The sequence below is a fragment of the Pelecanus crispus genome, unplaced genomic scaffold (genome assembly GCF_030463565.1).
Source record: "Pelecanus crispus isolate bPelCri1 unplaced genomic scaffold, bPelCri1.pri SCAFFOLD_76, whole genome shotgun sequence".
NCBI classification, from domain to species: domain Eukaryota; kingdom Metazoa; phylum Chordata; class Aves; order Pelecaniformes; family Pelecanidae; genus Pelecanus; species Pelecanus crispus.
Window position 1 is genome coordinate 262,367 of NW_027461490.1, and position 7,634 is coordinate 270,000.

At 53.5% G+C, this 7,634-nt stretch overlaps 1 pseudogene; it reads left to right on the forward strand.

Moving 5' to 3' along the window:
• Positions 1-779: 779 nt before the first annotated feature.
• The window catches only part of LOC142597067 (uncharacterized), an 11,943-nt pseudogene continuing 5,088 nt past the window's right edge, over positions 780-7,634 (forward strand).

A 7,634-nucleotide genomic window follows, 5' to 3' on the forward strand; every position in this document is an offset into this window, starting at 1 on the left:
ACAGAGCGAGTCATGCTTGGAGGTACTGACCTCTCTTGCCTGGTGGAGGAAAGCAGGGTACAAAGCTTCAGCAAAATGGCCTCTTTCTGGATGGCCAAATGTGGATTCTTCTCATCGAATATGTGCTATCTGTCTTTCTGTGTAAGCGTATGGAAAACCCCGTATTTACGTATAGGTCAACGTATAGACAAATGCGTATGTGTGTCCAGTTACTCAGCAAAATACATTTCCTAGCAGCACTCTCAAGGGAGAATCTTTGTTGTGAGGAAGTACTGTATTTCTAGTGGCTTTGTTGCTCCGTCCCCTGCCCCCCTGGGCACTAGGAGCACGGTTCCCTCAGCTGCCTGCCTTGTGCTCACAACACATTCAGAGGAGGCCGCCTGGGTGCCCTCCCCATGCACGGCCATTTCCAGCCACCGCTGAGCTTGGCCTTTGCTGGCTCCGTCCCTGCACCCACAGGCCAGGGGTCCATCTGCCTCCTGGGCAGCCTCTTCCCCCTTCAGCCTCCCTGACCTTCCTTCTGCAGTGTCGCCTCTTAGGTCGCAGGGGTCCCTGTTCATCCACGCTGACCTCTTGCCAGGCCCTGCTCGACTCCCTGAGCATCCGACTGCCTTCTTCCTGGGCTTTAAGGACGTTGTCCCTGAAGACCCGGGAGGGACTCACAGCCCCTTTTGTCCTCCAAGCAGATCCTCAGCTAACTGAAATCAGCTCTCCTGCACTCCTGCACTGTCATTCTGCTAGTTGTCCTACTTCTCCACCGTCTCGTGCTCATTGCAGCCATGGCTGCCCTCACCCTTCACATCCCTATCCAGATCCAGCTGTCAGTAAGTGAGACCAGCCCTAGCGAGCTCATCTAGTGTCTGCGTCAAAATGTTGTCTTCCACACCCTCCAGGAATCTCCTGGCTTGCTGGTGCCCAGCGCTGTTGCCCTCCCAGCAGACTGTGGAGTGGTTGAAGTTGCTGTGTCCACGAGGACCTGGGGCCATGAGGCTTCCTCCAAGGCAAGGCTCTGTGCACGCCAGCCTCCCCTTTGCACAGAGCTCACCTCCACCTCCTCGCCCGCCTACCTGCCTTCCTGAGGAGCCCTCGCTGTCCATGGCCGCCCTCCCACCCTTCGAGCTGTGCCAGCAGGGCTCTGCAGTCCCCGTGGGGGAGCACATTGCTGCCTGCCCAGCAGAAAGGAGAGCACTGGGGAAGGGAGAGGAGAGGCAGGGAAAGGGGAAGGGTTGTGGGAGGCTGGCTGGGAGGTTACTGCTGTTGCAGAAGAGGACAATGCAAGGAGAAGCCTCGTAGCTGGGAGGTGGATTTTGATGTCCCTTCTTTGGAAAGAGCCCAACTGGGCCGGTGCTGAGGCAGGCGCAGTGATGTCGCCTGGAGCGTTGGAAAACCCGCCCAGCAGTGCTGAGAGCTTGGGAGAGGGGAGATGTAGAGGAAGGTGGAGATGACATGCGTGGCTGGGAGGTGGGTTATGATGCCATTTCTATTGCAGCAACATGACTGACTTGCGGCAGGCAGGCAGAGACTGTGACATCATCAAGGGCATCACAAACCCCAGAGTGACACAGCTGACAGCTCAGGCAGCGGGAACGGCTAGTAGAGGTAGGCAAAGCCCAACACGGTTGGGCTGTTGCTTGTGAGGTCACCTCATGACAGCAATGTGATAGGCCAGGAGCAGGCAGGTGTCATGAGGTCATCAAGGAGAGCAGATGGGAAGGCTGCAGAGAGATGAGTGGGCCCCCGGCGAGGCCCTGCCCTGGGCTGAAGCCACCTGTACGTGACATGGGAACCTACGGGAGGTGGCATGAGAACATGCAGGATGTGACAGAGAAGAGTGGGAGAAGGGGCCAGAAGCATGGGCAGCACCGTGTGTCCCAGCTGGGTGTCGCAGGCGGCTGCAGACGTGAGAAGTGGCCAAACTACACAGAGGGGTGAGCACTGGGGACCTTGTGGGCAGTCAAGTCTTGCCAGGCCATCAGTGATGCCTTGGATGCCATGGCATCAGTGATGCCGGAGGAGCTAGGCGATGGTATCCAAGCTGTGAAATTAGGTACAAAATGGAGAGAGGCTGAGACCGTTGGGGGAAAAGTTATTGCTGAGGGTGGCAATGAATTGGGGAGGAGAATGGGGCAGAGAAAGGGAGGGATGGAGGTGAAAGGTGGAAGAAGCAGCCTGTGGAAGAGGGGTCCGGAGGGGGATTGAAGGGGCCAGGTGCCCGTGGGGAGGGGCTGGTCAGTGCTGGCTGGCACAGCCAAACCCCGTGCCTGATCGCCGTGGTCTGTCCTGCTTATTGTACTGGTTTCTGTTGGGGTAGAGGTATCTTCACAGGAGTTTGTATGGTGCTGTATTTTGCATTTGTGCTGAGAACCGTGTTGATAACAGGGATGTTTTTGTTATTGCTGAGCAGTGCTTGCACAGTGCCGAGGCCTTTTCTGCTTCTCACGCTGCCCCGCCAGCCAGTAGGCTGGGGGTGCACAAGAAGTTGGTAGGGGACGCAGCTGGGACAGCTGATGCCAAGCGACCCAAGGGATATTCCAGACCATAGGACATTGTGCTCAGCAATAGAGGCTGGGGGAAGAAGAAGGAAGCGGGGATGTTTGGAGTGATGGCATTTGTCTTCCCAAGTAACCGTGATGAGTGATGAAGCCCTGCTTTCCTTTAAATGGCTAAATACCTGCCTGCTGGTGGGAGGCAGTGAATGAATCCCTCATTTTGCTTTGCTTGTGTGCACGGCTTTTGCTTTACCTATTAAGCTATCTTCATCTCAACCCGTGAGTTGTCTCACTTTTACCTTTCCTGGTCTCGCTAAGTGTGTGTGTGTGTGTGCGCGCGTGCGTGCGTGCGTGTGTGTGTGTTTGGGCGTACATGCTTTGCTGGTCAAGTGGGGCTAGCGAGGAGGAGGAGGAGGAGGCCACCAGGATCTGGAGAGTTGGAACTACCAAGTGGGTAATATCTCTGAGTGTGGGCACACCCAAAGGCCAGGCCCACAGTGGGGGACCATGGGGCTGTGTGAGCCCGCGGTTAAGTTCTGCCGGGAACGTAGAGAGCACTCATGCAACCTTCCCACCAGATCAGCCTGAGAGGGGGACCAGGATGGGGCCAGTTGTGTTGCTCATGGCTGTGTAAGTGCTGCCGTTGGTGTGGTGGCTGTAAAGGTGCTGTTGCCTGTTGGGGCTGGTCTGTGTAGGGTTGGCTGTGTCCATCTTTGTTTCCTTGCAGACACCTGGATTTTGCCCCTTCCCTTTGGGTGACTCCATCTTGGGCGATCTCTCCCTTTGTAGGGCTGCAGTCACCGCCCACCCCAGGCACACACTCTCCCTAGAGAAGCCACGGGCTCTCCAGGCAGCTCCAGATTCCCCTCCTGGAGGATGTCTTCTTCCCTGTCACACGTGGGACAGCCCTGGCTATGTACTTTGTTGACTATTCATCATCTCCACTGTCACCACACACCAATGGGTGAGTGCAAATTCCAGCCCTTGGTCTCTAACAGCTACCAATGTGACAATGAGCTTTTATCTCCCAGTTCCAAGGAGAAGGCGGCCCTTCTGGGGTGAAATTCCTTGTGTCTGATGTTGCCATTAGCTTTGGGAGAAGACGCAACCTTCAGTTAGTGCACTAGGGAGATCCCGTTTACATCCCATTACAGAGGTGCTCGGAGAGTGTAAGCTCTGTCCCATAAAGACACACTTTTCTATCAGATCCAGGTGAGACAGAGAAGGTTCATTAATCAGTAGGATTAATAATAGCCATAAAGATAATGATAACAAAAATGCTAAACCAGAAAACAAGACAGGCCTGCAATGGGATACCCTGTGAATCGTTTGTGAACAGTGATAGAAAACTTATCACTGTTGAAAGTCATCCATGAAAACACGTTCCTAAAGGCCTCCCGGAGCTCCTGGTTCCCCATGCTGTAGATGAGGGGGGTTCAATGCTGGAGGCACCACCCCATACAGAATTGAAAGAAAGCATCTGAGTTGGGTACTACCAACTTAAGAGCTTAACGCGAGTGTTGCGTCAAGAGAGGCTTTGGAAGGTACTCAATTTATCGTTATAAGTCCGGTCGCGTTCAGTACACTGAACTATCACGATTATGGATTCACAAATAACGTAGGCACCTTTCGTCTAGTCGTGCTGCATGAACTATCACGGCCACACTTCAAGTGTCTGGTCGCGTTCAATGACCACTATCACGGCTAGACCAATAAATCAAAGCAATTTATTAAAGCAACAGACACACAGGTTCTTTGGATTACCGGTGATAAATTCACTGACTGCAAGGCACATACAAATGCCAAAGTTTAAAATAACACAGATGCATCAAAAGACATAAAAGTGACTCTGTAGAGGTTTCTAAGTTTCCCGGGGAGGCACTTGGTATAACCAAGTGTTAGATTCTTACCCAAAGGCGTCCCGATGGGGGGGAAGAGAGGCTTAGCCCGTCGACTGATCCCAGAGGTCAGAGTAGTACACGATGGTATCTTCCCCAACATCTCCTCTCTCTTAGGCCAATTTATAGTATTTTTACACATCAGGTGGAGCTTGAGGGACTCTAGTCATACATACTTTTGTTACGATTGGTGTAAAACTTTCTCGCTTCGTTTTAAAGGTACAGGCTCATCAAAATTCAGAGCGCAGGCTCAGTGAGGGGGGGTCTTACCTTGGAGGCGGGTAGGTTTTTGAGATGGGAGTGTGTTCTAGTATTATAATGATATTATAATGAGTAAAGTTTACTAAAGGACAGCATTTTCGTCAACATCATGATAGTTTGCTGACTCAGGGTATCACTTATGCAGCTTATCGGGGCCCACGATGCCCCTCCGAGTTCCCTTATCACAGGGCTTGGCCGTGATGTCTCCACACCACTCCACCCCCTGGGCAGCTCCTCTCAGAATCAGCACACCAGGCTCCCCTGGGTTGCGACATCCAAGGTTACAGGCTTAGGAACTTCCTGTGGGATAGATTCCTTGCATCCAGCTGCATTCCATCCAGAAAGCTTCTTCAATGCTGTGCCTTTCTTGTAATCGTAAATCTAAGTCTGATGTCTTAAGTCACCTCCAGCAATCACTCCACAGCGAGGGAGGTGCAGGGGTCTCAGAGCTTCCAGGTTCCTGCTGAAGATTTAAGGGCTCGGAGGCAGGAGCAGAAGAGAACACTTTTCATCTAGCATGGCCTTTAGATCATGTCACCTGTGAAGGCTCTGCTCCCCACCTTTCCAGTCATCGTCACCCAGAAACCTCACCTGCTTTTCCTTCCTCTCCTCCCAAAAAAACCTGACCAAGTGACGGCAAGAAAGGAAGCGGAAAGGCCCTAGGCCTCCGTGAATCAGCTGGGGTCTGGCACTTGGCGGGCATTCGATGAATGCCATTTCATTGCACACCCACCCCATCAAGAATCAAGCTGCGAAGTGAGTCTGCAAGTCCAAATCAACAAGGTCCATGGGCAGGCAAGGCTGTGTCTCTGGCTGTGTCTGGAGACCAGTACACCTAGAGCAATAGATGATGAAGCTGGGGCTGAAACTCAGGCCTGGGCTTACGTGGTCTCCTGGGCCCATGGAACAGAGCTGTGAGTGGCCCCAGGTGATGCTGGTCACGGACTTGGAGGCCTATGGATGCTCTCAGGGCCCTGACACTGCACCCATGGGATGCCACCTGCCAGTGCCCTCCTTAGGCCAAATTCTGCTTCCCTCATGTGCTCTGCTCCTCTCCCTCGCCGTGTCCCTGGGGATCCATGAGAGCACAGTTTCATGGTCACTGCAGCCAAGGCTGACACTGCTCTTCACGTCCCTGAGCATCTTGTCCTCTTCTGGGAGTACCAGGTCCAGGTGAGCATCAGACCGGGTGGCCCCTTTGGCAGCTGCGCTAAGAACTTTTCCACAAACACCTCAGGAAACCTCCTGGACTCTTTGCATCCTGCTGTCTCACTTGACCAGTGAATACCGGGGAGAGCGAGTCCCCTAGAAGAGCCCGCTTCTGTGATCCACAGATTTCCTCAGGTCATTTAAAAAAGCCATTGCTCCTTCCTCGCCCTGACTGCATGACCTGTAACTGTGTCCTGGATCAGGCTGGGCTGGAGTTAATTCTCTTCACAGCAGACCATAGGGTGTTCTGCTTTGCATATGTTACTGCACCAGCACTGATGACACGCCAGTGTTTTGGCTGCTGCTGAACAGTGCTTGCAGAGCACGAGGGCTTTCTCTTTCCCGCGCTCTGCCACCACAGAAAGTAATCTGGGGGTAGGCAAGAAGTTGGCAAGGGTATCAGGAACAGTGTGGCCAGCAGGAGCAGGGAGGTGATTGTCCCCCTGTACTCGGCGCTGGTGAGGCCGCACCTGGAAGACTGTGTCCAGTTCTGGGCCCCTCAGTACAAGGAGGGCGTTGAGGTGCTGGAGCGTGTCCAGAGAAGGGCAACGAAGCTGCGGAAGGGTCTGGAGCACAGGCCTTACGAGGAGCGGCTGAGGGAGCTGGGGTTGTTTAGCCTAGAGGAGAGGAGGCTGAGGGGAGACCTTATCGCTCTCTACAGCCACCTGGAAGGAGGGTGCAGTGAGGTGGGTGTGGGTCTCTTCTCCCAAGTAGTTAGCGATAGGACGAGAGGAAATGGGCGCAAGCTGCATCAGGGGAGGTTTAGATTGGATATTAGGAGAAATTTCTTCACGGAGAGGGTGATCAAGCATTGGAACAGGCTGCCCAGAGAGGTGGCGGAGTCACCATCCCTGGAGGTGTTCAAAAAACGGGTAGACGTGGCACTCTGGGACATGATTTAGTGGGCATGGGGGTGTTGGGTTGATGGTTGGGCGGATAATCTTAGAGATCCTTTCCAACCTTAATGATTCCCAGTTTTTACTTTCATTAAAAAGTAATCCAGCCACCAAGGAAACATGAAATTATTACTCTACCCTGAACTGGTTAGGTTAATGGTTGGACTGGATGATCTTAAAGGTCTTTTACAAGCTAAACGGTTCTATGATTCTATCACATCATAAGCACCTGCACTGGCCAGGTGTCCATTCATTCCCAGTCACCCACTTAGACACCAGTGACATCACAAGCACCTGCAGAAGGCAAGATCCTGCTCCTGCTCTGCCAACTACTCAGACACCTGTGACATCCTAATGAGCTGCACAAGGAACGTTCCTGCTCCTGCCATATCACCTACACAGCTACATGTGACATCACGAGCACCTGTGCAAGGCAGGGACCTGCTGCTCTCCTACTAGCTACAGAGCCACCAATGACATCACAAGGAGATGCACATGCCAGGAGCCACCTCTGGACCTACACCCTACTTGGCATCATGTGACATCACAAGCACCTGCACAAGCCAGGGACCTGCTCCTCTCCTAATACCTACAGAGCCACCAGTGACATCACAAGCAGCTGCACAAGCCGCGACCCTGCCCCAGTCCCATCCCATATAAAGGCACAGATGACATCACAAGCGCAGGCACAAGCCAGGCGCCTCCTTCTGCCCTATAACCTCCTCGGGCACCTAGGACATCACAAGCCACTGCGGAAGCCAGAGGCATGCTCCTTGCGGCACCGGTTCTCCCAGCCGGGGTGGTCGGGGGGTGGGGGGGCTGGGGGTTTTTTAATTTTCTTTTTACCGCCTCCCGCATTTCCGAGATGGAAGCTCAGACGT